The sequence below is a fragment of the Prorops nasuta genome, unplaced genomic scaffold, assembly GCF_024137725.1.
Source record: "Prorops nasuta isolate Cenicafe-Biocafe unplaced genomic scaffold, Cenicafe_Pnas_1.2 PNAS00008, whole genome shotgun sequence".
NCBI lineage: Eukaryota > Metazoa > Arthropoda > Insecta > Hymenoptera > Bethylidae > Prorops > Prorops nasuta.
Window position 1 is genome coordinate 3,844,663 of NW_027116805.1, and position 24,644 is coordinate 3,869,306.

The 24,644-nt window shown below is 40.5% G+C and overlaps 1 protein-coding gene across 2 annotated transcripts in view; it reads right to left on the reverse strand.

Moving 5' to 3' along the window:
- Positions 1-23,573, reverse strand: part of LOC136775636 (discoidin domain-containing receptor 2-like) — a 67,315-nt gene extending 43,742 nt beyond the window's left edge. The window contains exon 1 of one of the 2 annotated variants that reach the window (XM_066730606.1): positions 23,346-23,573. The gene's annotated coding sequence lies outside the window, so the exon portion shown is untranslated. Of the gene's footprint in view, positions 1-23,305 lie in introns of both variants that reach the window. The other variant, XM_066730607.1, reaches the window with a different exon arrangement.
- Positions 23,574-24,644: the final 1,071 nt, after the last annotated feature.

Below are 24,644 nucleotides of genomic sequence, written 5' to 3' on the forward strand. Positions count from 1 at the left end.
CCCTTTCTTCAAAACCTGACAAATCCACCAAAATTTTCGCCAGATGCATTTCTGCACCCTTCTTTCTTATATCGATCCGTTAATGAATATAAAATTTCATTTACACGATTTGTGACACAATAATTTTATAATATTCCTACGAATTTAACGCGTCTACTTTGTAAATGTTTTTCAATCTATCTTCATCTTGAACGTGCAAAGAAGCTTATGATGTTGATAAATTATTGTTAATTACGCTGCGAGATTGCAATTTTTTTTTACAACGGGAATATAGTTTTTAAGAGAACAGGGGTAGTACGAGAAAGTTCTTGACGTTAATCGAGCATTTTTGAATGGAACGAGTCAGCCGTGAGAATTCAGCGTAAACAAAGTAAATTAAGGTTAACAAAGGGACTATAATAGTCGGTATTCAAGATCAGCTTCGCGTCTCAAACTTCGTTTTGAAGTTAGCGGCTTATCAGAGTGTAGTAATTACTCTTCGGCGCTGCACGCTTGTTAATCGAGCTTGCATCGGAAATAGTTGCCACGCGCTAGTTACACACTACATTAGTCTACATTGATCTAATTACTGCCAGCGATTGTAATACAAAATGGATTATAATTCTGCAACATAACAGTTCTGGAATCAGCTCTCCTTACTTCCACTCGAGCACTAATCTTCCTACTTGTTTTACAACAATTCAGCTTAATCGTTAATTAAAATATCCACCTATAGAAATTCAACGTTTATATAGTGACAATTTTCATGCGATTCATATTTTTAGTACAAAAATTTCCACATTTCCTTCGTTGAATTTTCTTCCTCGTTTTACAGATTTACTCTCTCCTCTATTTTTAATAATTTTTAATTTTAAGACGAGGTGAAGAAGTTGGAAATAATTTCTCCAAAGGCACAAAGTGACTAACTTTTCGGTAAGTTGACACGGTTCATGTGTCCTTTTAGTAATTTTCCGCTCGCTAATTTGACGTACGAACGCTGTCTGATTCGATTACACAATTATGCCAACGAGTTTTCACCTTTTGTATATTAAATCACAGTGTTCCTTGATTCGAGACTAAGGACTCGGTCCTGGCAACGAGTAGTCTTGCAATCTTCAGCGAAGAAGTTCTTGGGCATGGGAAAACTTTACCCTTCGTCCAATAAAATTAGCAATAGTTAACAAACTATGTCCCAACAATACATTTGTTTAACACCGAATCGATAATTTTCATTGCTTGCAATGTTCAATTGTTATATAGTTTACGAAATGACAAGTAATGATATTCGAAACGCGATTAGATTTAGCAAGGATGATGAAAATTTCGTTAGGATTTTTCACAAGTGGAGAAAATTAATTGCTTTTACCGAAGAAAATCGGGCTAATTTGGTCATCGAATCCAGGTATCACGAGATGTATCACGAAACACTGACGGAGCCTAACTCGATTTCGTATCCACAGAGAGGGGTGGAAGGAAAAATGTTAGGGGTAGGGGGTGCTATTGCAACTCGAAACTGAATTATCGAAGCTCGCCATAAGCGGGAGAGCGTCAAGCTGCCTGCGGAAATATTTACGATCCAGCGTCGTGAAAAAAATTGCACGCGGGTGAAAACTTAACGAGTCGATCCTGCGCTTTTTACGATTATGCCGTGCACCGAGAGAATGACGCTTCGCTTTCAAAATTATGTCTCTTCGACAAAGTAAGTAAACAATAATATCGAATTTAACGCTAAAACTTTAAATTAATTCATAAAATCAATTATGTCCGGCGAGTATTGCGATGTAGTCGTGCTTGCGTTACTTGGGAAATATTTTTTTTCAAGCAAAATCGTTGAACTTCTGATAGTTGGCTGAGCTTGAGTGATAAAAGCCCGTTGTTACCAGCCACCGAGGGGCAGCGCGTTTTCAAAGAGAATTAGCCCGTATCTGGTACATATTTCGTTGACGTTGTCGCATCGGAGATTTAAAAATGTGAATTTTTATTGAACTATTGGACGCCTGTGTATGTAAAAGATAGATACATAAAGGTGGAGGGGGTAGAGAGAGAGAGAGAGAGAGAGAGAAGAGGGGTACGGGTCACGTTTTCGCGTTCGTTAAACTTGGGGCCAAAAAGCAGTTCAATCTCGTTAAAAGCATCCGCGCCGCGTAGAATTTAGTTGGCTCGGGTGCTCTCAAATCTAATCTAAGTCTCACAAAAGTTGCCTAGTAGATCCATCTAACTGGTGCACGCTGCATGCTTTGTTTCGCGGAGGCCGCCGCGATGGCTGGCCCCCACGCTCCATTTCCACCGAGAGTCTCACCCTCCCTACGACCAGCCGGAAGAGCCACAGGCGCCATTCTACAAAATGGCCACAATTGGCTTGCCACCTACACTCGCTTTTCCAAAGCATTAGTAAAAAAAAAGAAGAAAACATCGCGAAATTCCAGCAGCTTCCATTTCACCGATACAAACATCAAGCTTACGCAAAATTACCTTATAGGAATCTACGTGTACCTTTGCTCCTTCCCTCTCCTCTTTGATTTTTCTTGGGATCAGTATATAGAATGGTCTTATACGTTACGAGTTTCTTTCTTAAGATTCGAGAGAGAAACTTTGAAGAATCGTGCAACTCTTTTTCTAGTTCTTGAGTCACGTGCTGCACAGGGAGAAATACATTAATTCGCTCAGGTTTGCAATGTGAATTTGCACGTAAACCCAGTAAATATATTAATGTGTGCGTGTATCGGTTGCATGCATTATTCAAATGGTGAATTACGAAGGATATTGAGGGTAAGAGAGGGAGAAAAACAAAGCGACTGAGAGAGTGGAGGGAGAGAGGACGAGAGAGAGATTGAAATAGCAAGAGAGAAGACAATTCCTGAGCCACCAAGAAGCATCCCGGAATACTAATAAGATAAAGCAACCTCAGCATTAATTAAGAAACTCAACGTGCAAAAATCATCCCCGACTAATACCATCGTTTCGTCCTCCCTTACCCTTTCCCATCCTTGGCATACATTATTCAGAAATAGGATTATGGGAATATCGAGTGTGCCTTCCTGCCAATAACAAACTAGAATACTAATAGCTGTGGGTGTAATAATAGATCCCAACCCTACCAGATCACTACCATACATTTCCCTCTGCCACTTTAAGACCAGACGTCCTTTTCTACTTAACGAAATCTAATATCCCTTCAGCCATCCAAGAAAATTTTATCCAAGTCGCTGTAACGCCGAGCTTTTCTACCTTAGATAGGTACCGTTTCAAATGACATTTGTCATCTAAGCTCTCATCGTTTTTACAGGATATTCTGAAATTCCACTAGGATCTTCTAGAAAATTGCAGATTAATTGGTGAGATTTTGGTTTTGGGTGTTTGCAGGTAATTTTCCAGGATTAATGTCTTGATAAATCTTTCATGCGTTTAATGGGAGATCGAAGATCGGTTGATCGGGGCGAGCTAATCGTCTCTAAGCGCGTTAATCCTCCAATCGAATTAGAGACTGAAGTCCTGGCAGGATTGGCTTCCTAGGATATTTCATTAATGCAGGCGCACGCATCAAGGCAAAATTTCCAGGATATATCGCCTTCCGAGAGTAACGCTAGACTGGAAAGTTGGCTATTCCAGGATAAACAGCTGGGCGAAATTGTGTGGGTTGGCAAGAGGTTCTTGGGAAAAATATAAATCACTGCGGGATGATTTTAATACGCTAAAAATTCTTGGACGTTGCATGGAAAATAGACAAAATGCCAGGACATTTCTATATAGAGAGCTGGTATGAATGCGAAAATTCAACTCGGTTAAACTCTTAATTGATGGGGAGTAATAAATGCATGTGACTAATTACAGAACGACTTTAGTTCTGCAGTGAAAGGTAATAAAGTTAATGCAGTATACTGCTGCGAGATTTTTACTAATACTGTAAAGTGTGTATTTGCACTTTCACACAATCTCACTCGAATACCTGAACACATTTGAACAGGTCTGGACACGGCCAGCTGGGAGAAGGAAAAGTACGGAATGGGTCCTCTGTGTACACAGGACACACCTGAATAAAGATAGTTACACTTAGGAAAGACACAAGACACACACACACACACACACACACGCCTGCTTACGCTGGTAACACTTTCTCGCAGGCAGACACAAAGGTATACATACGTGAAACAGTTGGTTATACACTAGAACACGTTTGGCCAGTATCCAAGTGCGCGATATTGCTGGATTAGTAATATATTTCCTCTCCTGTTTGTCCAGTGCTCGGTATTCGCGCCAGACCGAATACAAACGGCGGAAAAAAAGTCCATCCGGAAGTTGATTCTTTATGACCACGAGAATGCATCTCGCGCGAGACAAAAGAACTCCGACCAGCTGCCTCCTACTGTAAATCGTCCATTCGATCAATTCCGGAAGCCGGAAATTTGTTTTTAACTTGCCGATGGAAAATAAGCGTTAGTCAGCTTTTTCATAGCTTCCAAAAACCACTAGGGTGTCTGTGGGGGGTGGGGGGGAGGTGGGGAAACAAATATTTCGAAAAAATAGTGTCCAAATTTCATTCACTCCAACATATCGGTGTTTGCCGAAATCCGGCCACCTTTGTTTTCGTTCGTGGAATTTCAGAGGGTTTTCGTGGAAAAAGAAGGCTTTTCGCGATGTCACATAGCTTTATCAGTCGCTAGAAATATATTTTATTTAAAGTGCTTATTTATTCTGCTCATTTAACATTTTTTCTCACGTGTTTTCTACTCGCCGTTTTCATTTATCCTTTTCATTCGCCATTATCATTTATGATTTTCCTCTCGCTATTTTCATTTCCCATTTTCATTCACCATTAACCTTTGCTCATGAAAATTTGCTGGACAATACCGAGCAGTTTTTCGCATCTGCTTAATCCTATAAATATACGTATACGTATATCACAAGGTTTGAATTTCCCAGCACGAAAGGGGAGAGCAAAGGTTTCCGGGATGAGCTTGAAAAGAAGGCAAAATGGCGCCGGCAGACTTAATGGGATGCGAGAGGAAATTATAATGACTGGTGCGCGGCTCGATTGCGCAGTACTGAAACTTCCCGTCTACTCGTATACACCTGCCAGCCAATTGCGCGTGCGAGCTCATATGGGGCGTGCGTAAAAAGCCACGTACGTGCCAGCCAAACACCGTCTTTCTCCGCACTTTTCGCGCTCGATTCCTTCCAAGAATGACCACTCGCCTTGCAAAACTCATTCAGCCTTTTCAACAATAACAAATGCTTATCACTTTAACGACAGATTTCCAAGGAAAAAACGCTAGCAACGATTCGCAAAAATTATGTGTCGAGATGGAGGGAAAATTAAAGCGAGAATTCAGTCGAGTGGTTACAGACGCTTGTAGTCGGACACTTTACAAAATTCTCATTAAACGACGTTAGATAAGTTTTATTTATATGCGCCGCATATATATTTTAGAACGCGAAGCTTTGATAATAAACATTCCAGTATACAAATAGAAGTTTCACTGGCTTTTCCAGATTTTTAATATTAAAATTTGAGAATGAGAGAGAAATATTTACTTTCGTTATTTATGGCAGAGTCCATTACTCGACTGCTATGTCTCTTTTTTCTCCTACCGATCTTTTTTATCACTCTGAAACCAAAGCCCGAAGTTTATTATAACAAAGACCCAAAGAGCTTGGGTAATTAATATTTAATTCTCGAGATGTACAAATTGTGATAAATAACTGGGGCGAATGTAATAATTATTATGAGCAGGGATGTGCAAGGGAGTCGCGCAATAATTCGCAGATGTCTCCAGACAAGCAATTCGCTAATGGATAAATCTTGGAATCTTAATTAATTTTGAAAGTTGAAGCCAAAGAGGGGGTGGGTGGCGAAAGCCAGCGAAAAGTGTATACAAGGGTAATTGTTTTCTATCCGCCTCGATTAACGTCTTCGATTTAAAATGATATCATCGTCCCTAAACAGGGGAAACTAATTAAGTAAAATGTACTTTTATGATAAATTTAATTTGTTTCCTAAGCTCTCTTTATTTCTGTTACGCATTTTTGGGGGAGGAGAAATGTACAAAGTTGAACAAAGGTAACAATTTTGTAATTAGCCAGTAAAAAAATTCCTCGCTTAATTAATTTAGCCTCTGGTCAGTTTTTCTCCGCCATTCCATGGATAAATATTTTCCATTATGAAGAAGGAGCGGTGGAGGAGGTGGGGGTGAAACACGCCGTGGGTAAATTAACTGAGGGAGTGAGTATGGATAAAAATGAGATGAATGCGAATGATTTTTGAAGGAACAATGCGAGTTTTACGCGTAAACTCGGTGCAGGGTAATATAATGCCTTGTAAAATATTTTGCTGCAGGGTAAAATGGCGGGGTTCCACGTGTCCTGCACGGTTTAAACGGATCTTGGTTACTGTAGGTAATTTTATGCCCCTGCAAACTCCGCCGGAGGAAAATAAATGTTAGCCTCGATGTTATTACCCCCCTTCCTTCGTCCCGCCGACCCTCCAACCCCTTTCCCCATTTCTTGTTGCACCCCTTCCCCTCACCTCTCCCTAATGTTATCCATCTTGGTCTTGCGAAGGTCGAATACTGCTAATCTGCCTACACGAATTAATTAAATTACACTCCGGTAAAACTATTTCCAAGTTATTCCAACCATTTTTAACCATATTTTTTAATTATGAGAAAGGGTATCATGCTTTTAATATTACTTACTTTGCAATTTGTACTTTACTTTTGTGCAACTTAAAAAAATAATATTTTCATCAACTTAACTAGTTAATTTTTTAAGATAGAAATAACATATGAAAAATATATTCATTGCTTTTCTATTATTATAATTATATTGAAATCTGCATGTAAATTCTCATTTTTCTCCACATTTGGCGTGGGCTTTGCAGACGAGATTTATTTTTGGCGATTCTCTTTGATTTTTGAAAAGCGACTAGTAAGAGAGGTAGGCATGTACATGTGTCTACAGCAGGATCCAGCGGATCTGCGAAACGAATTAGCGATTTTCACATTATATGCTTGCCATGCTAATGAGCCAGCAACGAGGGAGGCGCAGTTTTCGTGTTAAAAATGCAAGGGAAAAAATTCCACGGTTGCATTTGGCTGAAATTTTTGTTGGGGAGTGGTCAGAAAAAAAGGAGTCGCATCAACGAGAAAGCGGTCCTACCGAAACGGCGGCGGGCTCACGCTTTCGCTTAATGGAGCACCTTGATTATTTTCATTCTCGGACTCACCCCACCCCGCGCGCATCCCGCCGCGGAAAACAGAGTAATGAAAACGCGGAGAAAGTAGCGGGAAACTTTTTTTGCAAACGTTTTAAAAGTGAAAGAGGGCGGGGGCGACAGGGAGAATTATGGAGGGGGTAGGCTTGTGAAAGAGAGAAATCGAGAGAGCTGTAAAGGGATAAAGAGAGGGATGGATGGAGGAAAATGGGGAGAGGTGAAAAAGATGGGGTGAGAGGGAAACTGTGAAACGCAAGCGAGGGGAAGGGGGTGGGAGAGAGGAGAGACAGAGATAAAAAGATAGGAATGAGATATAGGGATTGAGATGGCCCCATCCAGATATACGAATGAAGCAGAAATAAAATGGGGAGAAATAGAAATGGGAATAGTTTGCTGGATACCGAAATTACTGGCTGAAGTTAGCCGCGAAATAGGAAAAAATCAGCCAGGAAAACTCATATCTGGATAACCGGCCTGGATAAGCTTAATAAACTCGCGGAAAATTGTTTTTGTTACTTCGGAATTTTTTCTCGTCAATGATACTCGAGAATTTTCCTCATTAATGTTATTCGAGATTCTTCTCTCGTAATTAACATACCTAAATTTACACTATTGTTTGTTTATCTTCCAGTTATTTTGTCGCTTAATAAATTCTCCACTTTTTCAACCTTTCCTCACAGTTTTTATTTCAATTCAATTAAGATATTTGAAGTTGCCTCCAGCCACCCGGACGTTTTTCCTTCGCTGAAATTTCACGCTTTAATACAATGGGGGAAAGCGTTGATTTTCAATTTTACATGGGTTGCTCGCGTTGCTTCCGGTTCGAATTCCACGTGGCAATGAAATTTCGTCGTTTATTTAATCACAAGTGCAAGCGGATAATTTACTAGAGTTTCGGAGGAAAATGTAGATATTACGTGACCGAGACTTTCCATTGCGACAGGGTGCAGAAGAAAGAAAGAAGGATGGTGGAGGGGGGGGGGGGAGGGGGGGGTAGGAGAGGTTCTCGCCAGTGAAACGAACGGTTGTCGATCGAAGAGGGAATTTCACGTAGAGCCACTTGAGAATTTTAAGAGAGATCCCAGCACCAGTCGTTTCCCCCTTCCAAGAAATCTGTAATTCGGATACTATTATTTTCTTTTTTTCCCTTTCTCCCTCATCCGCCATTAACCCCACCCTTCACACCCTTTTTCTCAGATTCTGCTCCCCTATCCACTGGTTTATTTTCTTCCAGGTCACCCCGAAATATTTAAACGATCCGTGTAGGCCAAAAGAAGTCTTTCGCGACGCCCCCCCCCCCTTCGGAAATTCCTAGGAGTCCATTTCAAGCACAAAATAATCCTGTTACCAGGATCCTCCTATTCGACAAACTGACTTTTCCCCAACTCCTATCCGTGCCTCGGTGAACTCTATCCCTGGAATGTTCCGCGATGCAATTCTCACCCGAGGCGTAACAAATTTCTTCATAATTAGAGGAATACCAGAATTATGCTGATTCCCAAAGAAATTCTCTCATTTTTACTTATGAAATTTAGAGGAAATTATTACAATTGTTGCTGGTGAAGCAGGATGAAACGAAAAGCGAGTGGAAAAAATACGAATGCCAGGGAAAGCGGTGTTGGAATAATTTTCAGGCGGGTTAAATGGTGGAATAAAGAGTGAGTTGGTAGGGATATAGGGGGTGCATAAAAGTGGAAAAATTTGGTGTAACGGTAGGTTAATTAAAACTCTCGCGACTGAATGAACCGGAAGGAGAAGTTTCTGGCAGTTCGAGGAGGAAGCGGAAACGCGTGAGGGGCGACTTGAATTAGGGATTTGCCTGATCGGGGGTGAAAACGACTCGGCTGGGTGGATCTGGATCTCTTAAGATTCCAAAGTAGTGCACTCGGAGAAATTCCCCGGCGATCGAGACTCGCGCTCGTGTTTGGCAGTGCGAGCACGAATTCCGGTCGTGCCGCTCGCTCTATTCCCCCGTTTACGCGGCCCATCCGTGATAGGGTGAATCCCCCACCTGGAAAAATTCAATCTCTACCGGGACAACAAGCCTATCCCACTTGTCTCGATCGTTCAACAATAAAGTATCAACCCTTAATTTACAATCTCCTCTCTTGCACGAATTATCTCACATAAATTGTTCCTGACAAATAAAAACAAACTTTTCAGGAGTTTCTTACCCTCTGCAGTTAAACCTTAGGAACGCTCGAGTGAAGTTTTGCATTTTTACTATTCCAGCATTTAAATAAATTTTAATTCTTATCGGAACAATAAGCACGTCCAATCGTTCTCCTAAACATCTCCTATAAATTATTCTCTACTCGCAAAAATAATTTTCAAGAACTTTTCGAGTCTCAAAATGAATCCCATGTTTCTCTAACTTGAAATGGAAAAACACCGGAGAATCGTAAACAAGGATGAAATGGAAAAATTATTCTCCACGATTTTAACTGGCAATTTTAGGCAAGTGGTCCATTTAATGAAAAGGGGAGAGAGCGATGTTCAAGAGAGCAAGCTGCCTTGACGATTTTCAGCAAGCACGATGTTCTTCCAAGCGATTTATCCGGACGAGCGTAGAAACGAAAGGGAAGATTTTAGATTTACCGTGAAGTTTCGACGTTTTCACGTCGAGCTGGGACGAATTTGTTTCGCTGCTCGTTACACAGGCTTCGCGACGGGGGCGTTTAGAGGGACGAACCAAATTAACCCCTGCTCACGGAGGGTTGCTGACACCCGATGTTCAATGTCTCGCGACTTAACGGCCGGATTAATCCGCACTTCGCCTCCTGGTGGGCGTGCATATTCACACCGCCTGACTCCGTCAATGATTTATCGTCCGGAATCATATTTACAGAACACCCGAAGCGTGTCCTATCTGTTTCCCCACCCTCTCCCTTGGGAAACGTTAAAAAATGTAAACCACGATTCAATTAACGCAACAAATATACGACTACAGTTATTTTCTTTCATTGTTTGACTATCGAATTCCAAAAATTTGATATCACAAAAAAAAAACATCATTAATATTATTATCGTTATATATTTTTTAATAAATGGATGCGCTCGAGGAAATACTATACATCAGCGGAAAAAAAGCATCGTTAAAATCGAAAATCGAATTATTTGGATTATGAGAAGAATGAAAACAGTCGATTCAGAGTTGTGGGTTGTATAGAAGGAAAGCTTGTATCGTGCAGACAATTGGAGCTGCACAATAAGAAGCTGCAAGTGGCAAAGAATAGAAATTCAAGGCTGGAAGAAATGGCTGACAAAGGGATGGATGGGGCTAGGGTGAGTTGAGACAGGAGGGGGGGGGGGGGAGCAGGGGGGAGGTTGAATCGAAAGGGAAAAGTGAGATTCGGATGGAGGTCGTGGAAGGGGGTTGGGAAGGGGGAAAGTTGGGGGTGGTAAAAAGTGAAATGCTCGCAAGAAGCGAGAATCGAGGGACTGCGGGGGAAAGGGGTGTAGGGGTGGACGAGGGTTGTTGTTGAAGAGGAGGAGGGGTGGAATGCTCGAGGGGAACGGTCGATTCGAAGCGCGACACGGCACAAAAGCTTTCAGGGCCGTCCATTAATCGTCATTCCAGTGCCGTACGGCCCGTCGAGCAGCAACAACACAACACAACACAACACAACACAGTGAGCGCTATACACGCTACACTCGGCAAACCGAGCCGCATGGAAATTTATGCAAAAGTGTAACCGATATCGCGCCGATTAATATTCATCGAGAGGGTGGAACGCTGCTCGACTCTCGAGGGCTCCAACAAGAGACTAAGGGGTGGAGGCGGGGGAGAGGTACTGCAGGAGACGAAAAAAGTCTGAAGGGGAGAGAAGAGCAACATTCTGTTCACCCCACCCCGACCCTCCGTCTAAAACCTCTTTTTTATCATATGTCTTGATTTTTCTTTTCACCAAATTCCCTCACCAATCATGAGTAAGTATTAATATCGCCACTGTGTGGACGTTCGGTCTGATTGTTTTTTTTTCTTGTTTACGATTAGAGGCGAAGAGGAAAAATGAAGGTGCTGAAATTAGTGTTGCCGGTTAAGGGGGTGGAAGGTTTTCTTCGGCAGATTTCTTAGTAGGGAAGGGGTGTAATGTTCCGAGGACAAGGCATAGGCGTGGGTGGAATATCGAATTAACACCGACGTTCAATGTCTCGCGTTTTAACGCCTGGTCGAGCGTAATAAAATCCCTGGCTAAATCGCCGTCCTCCCATCTCGCTAATGAAGCCTCCTACCTCTTAAAATTCTCCCGTAAAAGTCACCCCTTCCCCCCTTCCAGCTACTCAAACCTCCTTCCATATCCCGAAAGCTTTAATGCCGGAATCGAAAACCCGGATTTTACACTCCGTGCTATACGTGAGAAGATTCGACTCTTCCCGGATTATTCGACCGGGAATAATAAGTTTCTACAATGGAAGTCTCCTTCGAAAATTTAAAAGCCCCCTACCATCATTCCCATTTCACAGTTCATCTTTATCCGCTACTACGATAATCGCGAAAAACATTAACTCAAATGGAGAAAGATAAAATCTGTAATTTTCAGCATTCGGGTGTAAATTTAAGCAAATTTATTATTTACGAATCTGCATTCGTTTGACATTACAATTTTTACTACAATTTTACTATTTTATGATACATTTTCCAGTTTATCTTCATTTCATGCATTAAAATAGCGAGAAACATTTACCTAACTGATGAAAGATAAACTCTGTAATTTTTAGTAATTATTTATAAATATGAACTCATTTTAAAACGAGCATTAATGCAGAATCCAATTTGTGACATTTTGAACGGGATTAATGATATTTATTTCAATGGTAAGACTTTTGTTTGTTGACTTTTTGGAGCTATCATTAGGATCCCGGGGTTTCAGACTAGATTTATTGTTTGGAGGGAGATAGAGATAGAGAATGAAACGAAATAATCGAGTCTCTTAATAGGCTCCTTGACAATCGTTAATTACCGACCGTTAACCCACATTTTACTCGATTTCGCCTTCAACGAAAAGTCCCAGCACCAAGAAAGAAAATTATTCTACCCCCTTACCCTCCTTTTCCATCTTTCCCTCCATTCTCCCCTCCACTCCTCCATCCCCTTCTCAATGGAATTCTTTTCAACCTGTAGATTTTCTTATTTTCTCTTTTTCTCCTACCCAGACCCCATCTCCTTTTTTCCACGCTTACTCCTCTCGATTTATGTTCTCCCGAAAGAACTCCCTCGTAATTGATACTGGATTGCCTTTGGTGGGGGGTGAAGGAGGAAAATTGGAAAAGTATTTTTCTCATGAAAAAATGCTGAAATTATATGATCGGGAAGAATTTATAGCAAATGAAATTCGCTAAACGTAAGGTATTAACCAAATAAAACTCGAATGAATTTTTTTTAGGAAAGGATGGCGGAAGGAAGAGGAAAATTTATGAGCAATGAAAAAAATTGAAACAGAGCAGTTGATGATAACGGGCTGAAAAACTAGGTTATTAATTATAATTGACCATCATCGTGGATGATATTTGTGCAGCTGTGAAAAAAACAAAAAAATATTTAGCGGAACGAACAGAATTTTTCTTAATAGTAACAAATTGGTACTCGATTCGAATGGAGAGAAATATTGTTACTGTATTTTTTTTTATCAATTTAAACAAAAATATTGAAATAATAACTTGCTCCGGATGACTAATAGATTGAAACTTGTTGCTAAAGTGAAAAAACAACAGCAAGATAGAGGGATGGTAATTTTTAATAATTTAATGGCTTCTGTTGCAAAAAGGCGGCTTGGCAAAATAAATTACACTTTATATTTTCCGACATATTCTCTTTTGCCCGGTTCATGGGCCAAACTGAGATGCACGAGGCATCGAAACTTGGCAGGATCGAAGTTTCAGAATTAAATAAGCAAGTTTTAATAATGTTGAAAGTTATCTCGTTTACCTCGGTGGCGGGTGAGAGGAAAAGAGTGTGTATGTACGTGCATTTGCGCGCGTGTGTGTGTGTGTGCGCCAGGATGAGAGAGAGAGAGAGAGAGAGAGAGAGAGATACACATAGAGGGAGCATAAAAAAATTGTGGCATAAACCAGAATCTCGAGTGTATCTTATTTATTCCAAAGAAGAGCTTAAAAATCTTATTGTTTCAATTACGTCGAGCTAAGTTTTACTTCCTCGAGTTGTAAACTTTCCCTGCAAATAGCCTCCCTCCCCAAACTCTTTCCTCTTGCAAGTTCATAATGACACTTATGTGTCCTCTCTCTCTTTCTCTCTGGCAAATCTCAAAAGAGAGAAAATCACCAGTAAGTAAAATTTCTCTCGTTAATTTAGAAATTATACATTAATTAATTAGCTGAAAGTGAGCGAGAGGTAATGCAGTAAGAAGATTAAAATCTTAAAGAAATCTCTATACGCTCTTTTATTCATTCGTGTACCCTATACAGTAGCTTTTACATATCTGTATCGATTGAAAAATAAAAATTGAACGTATTCACCGCTAATCGCGAATTATCTTTTATTTTACTCTCGCATTCGTTCAATTATTCACAACTCTCTTGTTTTCCCCTGGAATTCCCAACAAATCGGTGTTTCTCGATAAGATTAAATTCTCCGAGAATAATCCGTGCCACACTAAGTTGGTTTTCCCGGTCCGCTCATAAATAAGCAAATAAGGAAACGATAAACGAGCAAACTACTTTCACTCTTGTCTCTTTTAGACAATCCTACGAAAGAAATTCATTATCGTCGCTTTTCGATATTTCCACTAAGAATGATAATAATAATTTTATTGTTGAAAATGTTAAAATTAGAAGGGTTCGGATTTTATAATGAAAAATAAAAATCGAGGTAGAAATGTTGAAGGGGCGAGGTTGGCAAAGATGAAATTATAAGCGACCAATCAGGGACTAGGGATTAGTGGTGTGTGGGATGAATTCACGGTCATGTGGAATTCAATGAGGAATTCACGTGACAGAGGGAGTATGCCTCATTATGAGAATGCAAATTTCCCATCCTGAGGGATGGAGAGTGAGAGCTATCGCGTTACCATCCCTAAAGCCACCCCCTACATCCCCTTCAACCCCTTACCTGCCAGTTTCCTCATTCCAAAAAGCCTTTTCACTCCCCAACTCGCATCCCCAGTGTTTTGGAACGTTACCAGCGGGACTCGATGGTCACTGTCCGTTACTGGCGTTACTGGTAACCAGATATTATTGCGCCTTCATGCTAGGCATAGATACCGTTCAACATAATGAATACCCACTAAATATAAATGACAACCCTATGATCAATAATTTTACCCCTTCTTCCAAATCCACTCGGAAATATCTCCACTCGAATTTTACTATTATTCCTATATTTTCTTTATTAAATCCTACCTTCTTCCTCCTTCCTATGAAATTCTTTTCTAAACATCTCCACTGTTCCTTCCATTATTTTATTTCTTATACCAAGCGAAGCATGGCTCTTAGCTTGTATAACTTAAGAGTCTGCGAAATCTGTTTGTAGTATAAATACATCATTATTAAATGTCTATTGAATTGCCTGAAAGAAGATAAACTCTATTGAGTTTTGCATTCATCAAGCATCTTTTGTAAGAGATTGAAAATGCAAGAATGTTTGTTTCCTTTTTTTATTTGGTTGAAACTATTATGATTCGTTGGGCTGCTTTTTACATTGCTTACGTATTCCGGGACAAAGAAATGAATAGATAATCGCATGAAGGAATAAACGCTGTTTTCTAGGAACAGATAATGGTCCCTTCTCCTTTACCCTTCTCGATACATTATTTACCAAGGCACACTTGCTAGTCCGCCCTGCTTTGTTTACCCTCTTTAAATATTTACAACGATTCAATCGAACTCTTTCTTAGAGAGCTCGATTTTCTACACGAACAAAACACAACAGAACGGAGGAAAACTTATCACGACAAAAATAGTACAAAAAGTAAAATTGACGAAGTCCGTTTAATTTCCAACAGGCTGCTTTTCAACGATACGACAGTCTGCATAATAAATAGACAGTTGAGCAGATTTTTGTATTTAGAGCATGATGTACTCTTTCCATTGTATAGAACTGGGATTAGTATCCAATAACGAGCGAGGATTCAAGTCAAAAACAATTGATACGTGAAAAAAGTAATTAAAATTAATTGCAAATATTTTGGAGAAAATATTTGAAAAACCAATGGTTAGGCAATGAACATAAGCTTATGCTTTACAATTTTTCGAGCTTATTATTCTCTTAGATTATGAATGATACAATTATAAATGTAATAATATATCACATACCTTTTCAGTTTGTAAATCAAACACTTGTTTAAAATAAAATCTGCATTGGTATGTTACTGACGTCCAATTTAAATTGTGGGAATCGAATGTAGCTTGACATTAAACTACAACGTTCAATACTTTTTATTTTAATAGAAATCGAATCATTTGGCTGTATTTACAATTCGCAATAGCTAGATTATTGACAAGTTGTTTATCTTCTGGTCAACGTCTATCTACCGGGCAGAAAACCTTATATATAATTAAGTGTTTATCGTCAGCGGATAATTGAAAATGGAAAATCGCTCTGAACGATGATCAACTTTCGAAGCATTGCATGTATCGACGAGAAACTTTTCCCGTTAGCTTCGCCAATTGCGTTCCTCTTCCTTTTTTGTAGAAATGGAAGCGAAATGAAAAAAGTGTCTCGAGAGTAAATAAAACAAAATTTACCGATACTTTCTATAGAGCGAATGTTATAGACAAAAAATTAATGTTCAATTAAAAAAATCTCTTTTCACCTACAAAAATTATATGGTGAGAAGAAACAGAAGAAAAGGAAAATTAGTTTATAACGAATAAGTGGATGGTAATAGCAGTTTGATAAAAATATTGAAACAGCTGTCAGTGTTCACGTGAGAAAACAGTGGTGTTGGCGTAAACGGGAGATAAGCGGAATAAAAATAAGCGAGTATTTGCTTGTGTACGTGTGTGCTCGTGTGTGTGTGAGAGAGAGAGAGAGAGAGAGAGAGAGAGTCTAGTTGACCGAGGAGAGATTCCAGTTCGATAAGCAAGTCGGGTATACCACTGTACCATAATGCACGGAATAGGGACGTGGAGCTTTTATCCTGAAATGCTCCGGGCGCTTTTGCAATTAATTAACACATTGTGCGCATGCGCATTGTTTCTTCCGCAAATGTGCACAGAACGTCTACTTCTGATGTTCCTCGATACATTATCCCACCACAACAATCCTAACCACCCACGTTTACAAAATCTCTCTATCGATTCGTCTGCCTCCCCCCTTCCTAGACGTATATCCTTAAAGTAAATAAATACGAGTTTCGAGTAAAAATATTCTCGAATTTATCAATCTGCTGGAAAATAATTTTTAATTTTGGTTTTTAAATTTAAAGTAAACAGAGGCTCGGTTGGATTGAATAGGTAAGAAGGAAAGGTGAAATTAACGTTTGGTGGCACATTTCAGGAAGTTATATCCTTCAATTGACACGATTGGCTTCAATTAATGTTGGACATTCGGTTCAACCGAGGGAAATCCTTTAATCATGGCGTAGTGGGGGCTTCGGCAAATCATTCTGATCAAAGCAAAACTAGCCGATGAAACTAACTCGAAGTCGGTGAAATAACGAATTTCACATAGACGCAAATTTTCGATACACTCGGCTCAGTCGGTAACGAAGCTACGCCTTCTCAAACAACCGGAAAAAACTCACCAGACTCTCGCATTTCGATAAAAGATTCTATATCCCCACCCCTCTCTCTCTCTCTCTCTTTACCTATACCAAGTCGTAATAAATCCGATTCTAGATCCGGCAAAATCATCGTACAGATCGACTTCCCAAATTGAGAAAATATATTTCTGATATTAAGTAATTGGAGAATTTTCTAAGTGTTTTTTTACAGCAATAAATTATAATAGAATTTTATTAAGCTTTACAATCTCGGAAGCCACTATATAGTGGCGCGATGGTGATGGTATCATTTTGAAATTTTAATCCAATTACATTGATGAGAGGGTGTAGTGGTGTAAAACAAAAAAGTAGGTGCAAAATATGTGAAGGTATGTAAAAGTACATGGATAGACAAAATATTAAATTCGAGATTATTTTTTCATGGGTTTGGTGAGGTACGCTGTGCGTATATATATTGCCTCTACTTTGTATTGGGAGTTCCTGGAATTTTTATACCATAGGGGAGAAAATGGATTACGCGCGAAGAAAAAAATACCTTAACAGTGAAAGGATCGTAAAGCTGGATGAATGTTCGCAGAGCAATCACTTCCGGATCTGGTAGACGAGGAGATTGTCCGGCTGCTTTATCGATCGGCATCCTTTAAGGATCATAAATGTTATCGGTCACCGATTTACGATCTTGGAGAGGGATGAAAATAAGGGTGGGACAATTTTGCATGATCATCTCAAGCCGGAAGCCAATGCAGACACCGGACGGCCCATAAATTTCCCGGAAAAGCCTCGACGAAAATTTACCCTTCCTCTTTTCATCCCTTTCAACCCCTTTTAGGCATTTCCAAAGAAAATTCATTAAACCCCAATTTTAACCTCCCATCTCGATAATCGAGATATCTCCTAATTCGATTTTTCACCCTTCGTGCTAAATTTGTTTAACTTTTTCGGTAATTATTGTAGAAATATTTCATTAAATTTTTTGCTCAACGCGTGCTTTAATTTTTATGGTATATTTATGGAAGGATAAATATGACGTAGAGTCAAAAGGTACTCAGTCGTTATTTACGTTCATTGTGGACGATCGCCACTAACCGGAAGTGAATGCAGACTGGGCGACTTATAAATTCCACGTAAAAGCCCCAGCGAAAATTCCTCCTATCCCTTTTCAGCGACCAGTCGTGCTGGGAATTCTCTCCCAAAAAGTGTTTCGTGGCCGAAAATTTCGCCTATTTATCCTCTGGCATACCTTGCATTTTTCAGAAAAATTTCCAACTCCCACTCCCCCCTCTCTTTTCGATAGAAATTCCTTGGAAAATTTGTCCCTCGTGAAAAATGCTTTGTATTTGTAAAGCGTAAGATGACATCCGACGAAAGACCAATCGCATCCTTCCTTTCCCCTCTTACAAAGAAAAAACTGATTTATCTTCAATCAGAAGCAATAATGGGGGACATAAAAAAATACCGGTAGAAAAATTAGACAATTTAGCAAGCAACGGAGAAATAAATCAATGATGAATGAACGAATGATCAGAAGAGGGAAAAACAAATTGAAAAATACGACAATGACGAATGAATGGATGAACGTTGGAAAGATGAATGAAAAATGATAAGCACGAAATGCTATATATCATCCAATTTTATACACCCACACACGTATAATAACGTATTTCGCAATAATCCACGATCTCAAAGGGCGGGATGCACAAGTTAAAAGGAGGGCCAGCTGGAAGACATTCTGTCCCGTTATACTATCTGTGAGGATGGAGGGGGCAGGGGTGGCTTTGGAAAGAAATTCATGTCGTGAAATTTGTGTACGAGAAGAGGCACTGAAAAGGGATGACACGTAGGTGAAGAAGATGGAGGAAATTTTCGAGGCGAGTCCCTATAAAAATTCCAGAAAGTCGTCGAGAGGACGTCTGACGTGTGAGTGAGGGACGGAAAAGGGACTTTAATACCATTAGTTTCGCAAGAGATGCCTCGTCCTCTCTGTGGGATAAAAAAAGGATTGTTATTTACTCCATGACTACGTAAAGGCTATTGCAAAACTGATACCACGTTGAAAGATTATAAAGAAAGTATCCAATTTACGCTTTATTTTGAAAGTACTCTAAAATAAGAAGTTTAAAAAAATAATAATAATGATGATGAAAAAGTACTTTATAACGAAAGAAAAAGGCTATTGACTTTATTTCATCCAGAAAAAAAAACAGCTGGCATTCGAGAAAATTTTATTACGTGGTAAATGGGATTAGGAAAATCACGTTGTTTTTCATCGATCAGCACGTGTTTCGTCACTGGGGTGAATGTTTTGAGGGGTGCGGATGTTTTTCGAGCTATCATTTAATTATTTCGTGCTTAGATGAAGTTTGGCTGGAGGAATCAATCTTCGGGACCCTTTTCTGCTAAGTCCATAGATACTATTGTACGTTGGCATTGGTATTAAGGAGCAGGGGGTTGGTTTCAGTAGCCATTAAAGAGAGTCAAAGCTCCATCTGGCTGAGGGGTTGAAAAACGTGTGGAATATCAATTCGATTCACTCCCCTCCCCCTCCCCCCTCCCCTCTCCCCCTTGCCCCACGGTTATTTCATAATTTAATTAAAAATATTACACCATTATGCTTTTGTAAAGAAGGGAAGAATTGCATCAAAGCAAATTCCAATGGAAAGTTATGGAAACAATTCGGGGATTGATCGAAAAATCTGAAAAAAACTAATTTAGGAATTTGGACGAGAAGGTATGAGGTTTTAAGAGCGTGGAAAAAGTTTTGTGGTTTTTTCGGGGTAAATTTTAGAGAGCATTGGGGTATGGCAGTTAAAGAATGGTTAGAGTAGCTATTAAAGAGAGCTCTGGGGGTCCGGCAAAGCTTGTCTGATAGGGGGTGGTAGGGGGGCGGTTGAACGCGTGGAATATCAATTCGACTCGGTCCTTCGTCGCTTACCACCCAGTTTGGGGTTGATTGTGGAGTGGTAAGATGTCGTGCACATATGTCGCGAATCCCGAGACCAGATCGTGCGTGAACCATCCGTTTTCTCTCCCCATTCCCTCCGTCTCTCCCCTATTAACCCTCCCACCCCATTACAAGAATCCGCCTTTTTCCTTTATTCCACTTGTCACGTGTCATACCTTTCCACCGTCCACGACCACGAAACCCTTGAACCCTTCACGACAAACACCATCAATTATTCTGCAGGATCTAACAAAAATATTTGCTATTAATTATTACACTCCTCCTTGATTAATTGGAGCGATTAATATGACCGAGTGTTTGCAGTCTTCGAATTTAGGAAAAATTTATTGACTCTCCTCGAGCAACTTTTTCCAGTGCAGTCGTTACACTTTTCAGCCGAGTCGGTCATCGCAGTTCAATTAAAATGAAGGTTCGATATAAGAGAAGTTGGAGGGAAGGGGTGGAAGTTGAAGTGGATTGAACGCGTCTCGAGATATTTTTCGCGAATCTAACTAAGGACTCTCTTGAAATTCAAGTCATACGCGGAATTCGAGAATGTCTTTGATGGCTGTTTGTAGAATTAGAATCGTTACGAGTCCCCGTCGCGCGGAAATTGCTGAAGCGAGAGTAATAACACAGCAGCAAGGGGCAAATTTTATTTGCAGTAAATTAATTCCGACGAAGCTACCGGAATATGGACGGCATCTTGTTTGAAGCGGAACTTTGATTGGGTCGCGCTAAAATATCTTTTTATTATACTTCGCTCCTGCTTCATCCTACGTACCACTAACACATACATAAAAACACAAAGTTCCTTTTTAAGCCAATTCCACGTTGAAAGTAATTTTACAATTTTACACTTATACTTTACGCTTATCGAGAAAATTCAATGTGCTCCTGTTTTATTAATTTTAATTATTGACCAGTAACAATGCTCGATGCAAAAATTTTGATATAACTGAATTAAATATTTGATGAGACGTAATGAAATAAATTGCAGGGAAAAGCTTTTACAAATGAAATCCATATTTAAATTACTGGATTATAATATAATAACGAGCTACGATGCAATAAAATGGTTGTTACTGAGCATTGAGATGAATTAAAGTAAAATTCTTTAAAGTGTACTGGAAAATTAAATCTGATTTAAATTGACAAAGGATCCTTTCTCAAACACAGAACTAAAAATTGATCTAGATGAATTCCCGGGTTAATAGTTATTTGCATTTCGTCTAGTCGGGAGTAGCAATAATTTCCATCCTGTGTAACTCATCGAGATCTACAAAGTACAAGTAGCCGTGGAACATTAATATTTAAACCGGTTGAGTGCATAAATTTCAGTGAATCGTTCAGCGTACGAGAGCGAATATCTTTGAAATGAAAAATGATACTTTTGTATTCTCCACTCGCTAGTAGCTTATTTAAATCATTCCTTCCGTACCCGTGGCTACCCTGTGGCAGGACGTATAAAAAAACCGCGTCCCTTTTTACCCTTTTCACTCAAGAAATATGCACTTTATTTTAAAATTCTCGGTCGCTTTGCTCGTTGCATTCCTCGCGATAGAAAATTTCGCGGAACAATATGTGTAGCGCTACCCGAGATGTTTGTATTTTCCATTTCGCGGAGATGCGACGGGAAAGCGTTTCCCCGGAATTGTTGATAGCTCGACGAATGGAATAAACAAATGCATTTCACCGGATGAAACCACCGAGGTACGTTCGGTAAATAAATTCGATGCCCCGAACTCTATTAAACTGGCGAAAGGAATCGAAGGTTTCTCGACGAGATAAGTTTACGCGTCTAGCGTGTGGAGGAATGAAAAATTTAGGGGGTAAGTTAGGTTTTCGGATGAAGCGACAGATGAATAAAATAATATGCTACTGGATAGGGTGGGATTTAATTAGTTGATTAATTTTTCGCCACAAAGCCAGCGGGGAGTCAGAAATGTTGATGGAAGTTCGTGAAGGGGGTTGCAGAGGGTTGGCCAAGTTTACAGAAGACTAGGGGGGTTAGAACAACGTAGGAAAGGAGACTGGGGGTGGCAACAAGCTGGAAAATGGTTCGAGGTTTGGTCGAGGGATGGGTTGTAGTGGGTTCGGGGGGTGGCTGGCAAATTATTTACGAAGGACGTTGGTACATCGCGTCTTACCGCCATTCCGTTATTAAACATAGTTCTGGAATTGCTGACGCGATGAGAGATTCGCGGTGAGAAATTCTCCGAGTTGCAATTCTGCCAGGGTGAGATTCCCGGGAACGCGTCCTGTCTATCCTCAACGTGAGAAAGCGCTTTCAAACTTGTGCCACGCCGCCCCACACTGCGAGAACTCCCGTCGAACCGATTTAACTGGCCGAACTAATCACGGACTTTTTCCCCTTACAGCGATTCTTTCACTTCTCCAGGATTAAAAGCGTCGCCCTCCGTTCCTTTTCTACAAAAAATCCATTTTTCCACTCCCACAATCTTCAATTTATCGATATGGAAATTTTTGTAGCGTTCCCTCTCGCGAAAATGCATTTACAAAAGTTCCTAGAAATGCGAACGTCAAACCTATGTAGCTGGCTCGACTAATCAGGGGGACTTTTTCCCCTTAACGAGACTTTCGCTCGGCACCTCATCTTTCCCACGAAATTGGCAACTCGAGGATTTAACTTTTGCTTTATATCTTGTGTGAAAAAGAATTTTCATCAAAATTGCATTAGAATGGATTTTTGTGCTAATCAATTCACTGAAAAATTGCCTTGAAAGATAATTACTGCTCGTGGTCAGGAAAGATTTACTTCCTTTACGTTCTTGAAAAACATACTTAATTACGTTTCATATACTATAGTATACATCTACATCGAATGTTTAAACAGAGAAGTAATCAGGAAGAGTGCTGCGGACGCTGGTCCGGGCAACAGCGCTGGTAAATTTATTACGTTGGCTCTCTTTCTCACGTCGCTGAAATTAAGGGAGCGAGAGTAATAACGTGACAAAGCTGGATGCCATAAATTAATTTAAAGAGGAATTTGCCAAGTTTTTACCACTCGCCAATATAAGTAAGACTCTGCTTAATGAACAAACGATCGAATCTCTTCGCAAATCAAAGACGCCCTCCGAAAGATTTTCCTTGTCATATTTATCCTACAATATTAACGTTTCGCGAGATTGACGGCAAATGAAAAATCGTAAAATTCCGGTTTTGAAGTACATAGAATCCTGACAGGATTCGTTTGATCCTGGGCGTCCTGAAAAAGGACCAGTAAAAATACAGTTGCAGGTGCCGGGATTCCAAGTGATCACATACACCCACACACACACACACACACAAGCACGCACACAAAACCTACACACAGACACAAACATTCACTATAATTGAGATGTCTGGGAAGGGTGAGGGGTGGAAAAAGGGGCGGATACGATACATAATATACAGAAAGGTGGATACGGAGAGAAATGGACGGAAAGAGGAGTTTGGGGTGGGGGGCAAATAGACAAAAAGGATATTCACATTCACGCGTGTCCTGGCGGTCCTCGTGTGGTGGACTCACCGTTTCAAGCGTGCCAGCTCCGGGACAGTTCCAGGAAAAAGCACTAATGCACCCTCGAAACAACCCTTAGCGTCTATCGCTACCAGGGCTAGATTTCACCCCCTGACACCTCTCACGTTTCCACGATTTTCCCCACTTGGCGCGTCTCGAGCGTGAATTTTCCACTTGCGATGTACGCGGGTGCTACGTTGACACGTTTGCCCGGTTCACGGCGATGCTTTCGTTGCAGAATCCGCCACGGTACTGTGTTGGGTACAGGCAGCATCCGAGCTACCCCCACCGTTCACCCCCGAGACGTTCCGAGGTTTCGCGCACTGCGCACGAGCGAGCTTTCATCCCCCGAATTGGGGTGGGTTAGCCTGGAGGAGCCTCATTCACGCTGGACCACACTGGATACTGAAACACAAGCTTTCTACTGCATTCTTGCAAGCTTTTCCAATGTGGCCTCTTCCCGCCCAACCACCCCTTCAACCCTTCAAGTCCCCCCCCCCCCCCCGCTAGAGCTTGTATCAAAATCTTGCCTGGGTATCTTATATATCCACGTAACACGATTCTTTTATTATTCCTCATCTTTCTTCCAGCCGTTTTCACCCTGTCCGTCCACTCGGGTCTTTCACTACTTATACAGACACCACCAGCGAGCAGCGTCCGTACAGAAGATTAACTCTTTCCGCTTCTCTGTAAACAAAACCTGTCATCGGAAGTTTGTGTATCGGTTACAATTTCATTCGGCCGAATCTCGGTTAATGAGCTTTTTAGGGGTAGCGAGTTGCGAAGGCTTTCACAAGTTTTCAACTTCCGAATTGGGGTGGATGAGCCTGGAGGAGCCTCATTCACACTGGACCACACTGGAGGATGAAACACAAGCTTTCCACCGCATTTTCGCAAGCTTTCCCAATGTGACCTTTTCCTACCCACCTCCTTTCTCAACCCTCGACAGACCTTTCATCAAAATCTTGCCTTTATCTCGCTACACCGCAATGCTATGCTTTTGTTATTCTTCATTTCTGCACCTTCATGACTTTTTCCCCTTTTTCCGTCCAGTCACGAATTTTCGTAACTATTACACACACACACACACACACACATAGACACGAACAAATTCCCACTTTTTCTATACTTCTGTACAAAAAACCTTTCTATCGAAAGTTTTTTAATCGGTTATCGTTTCTCTCGGATGGTTCTCGGTTAATGAGCTTTTTAGGGTCAACCAGTGCAGAATACGAAGACTTTTCGCGAGCTTTCGGATGAAAGCTCTTCAGCAGCTGCCAGTCGATGAGTAGATTCTTGCCTGTGCAT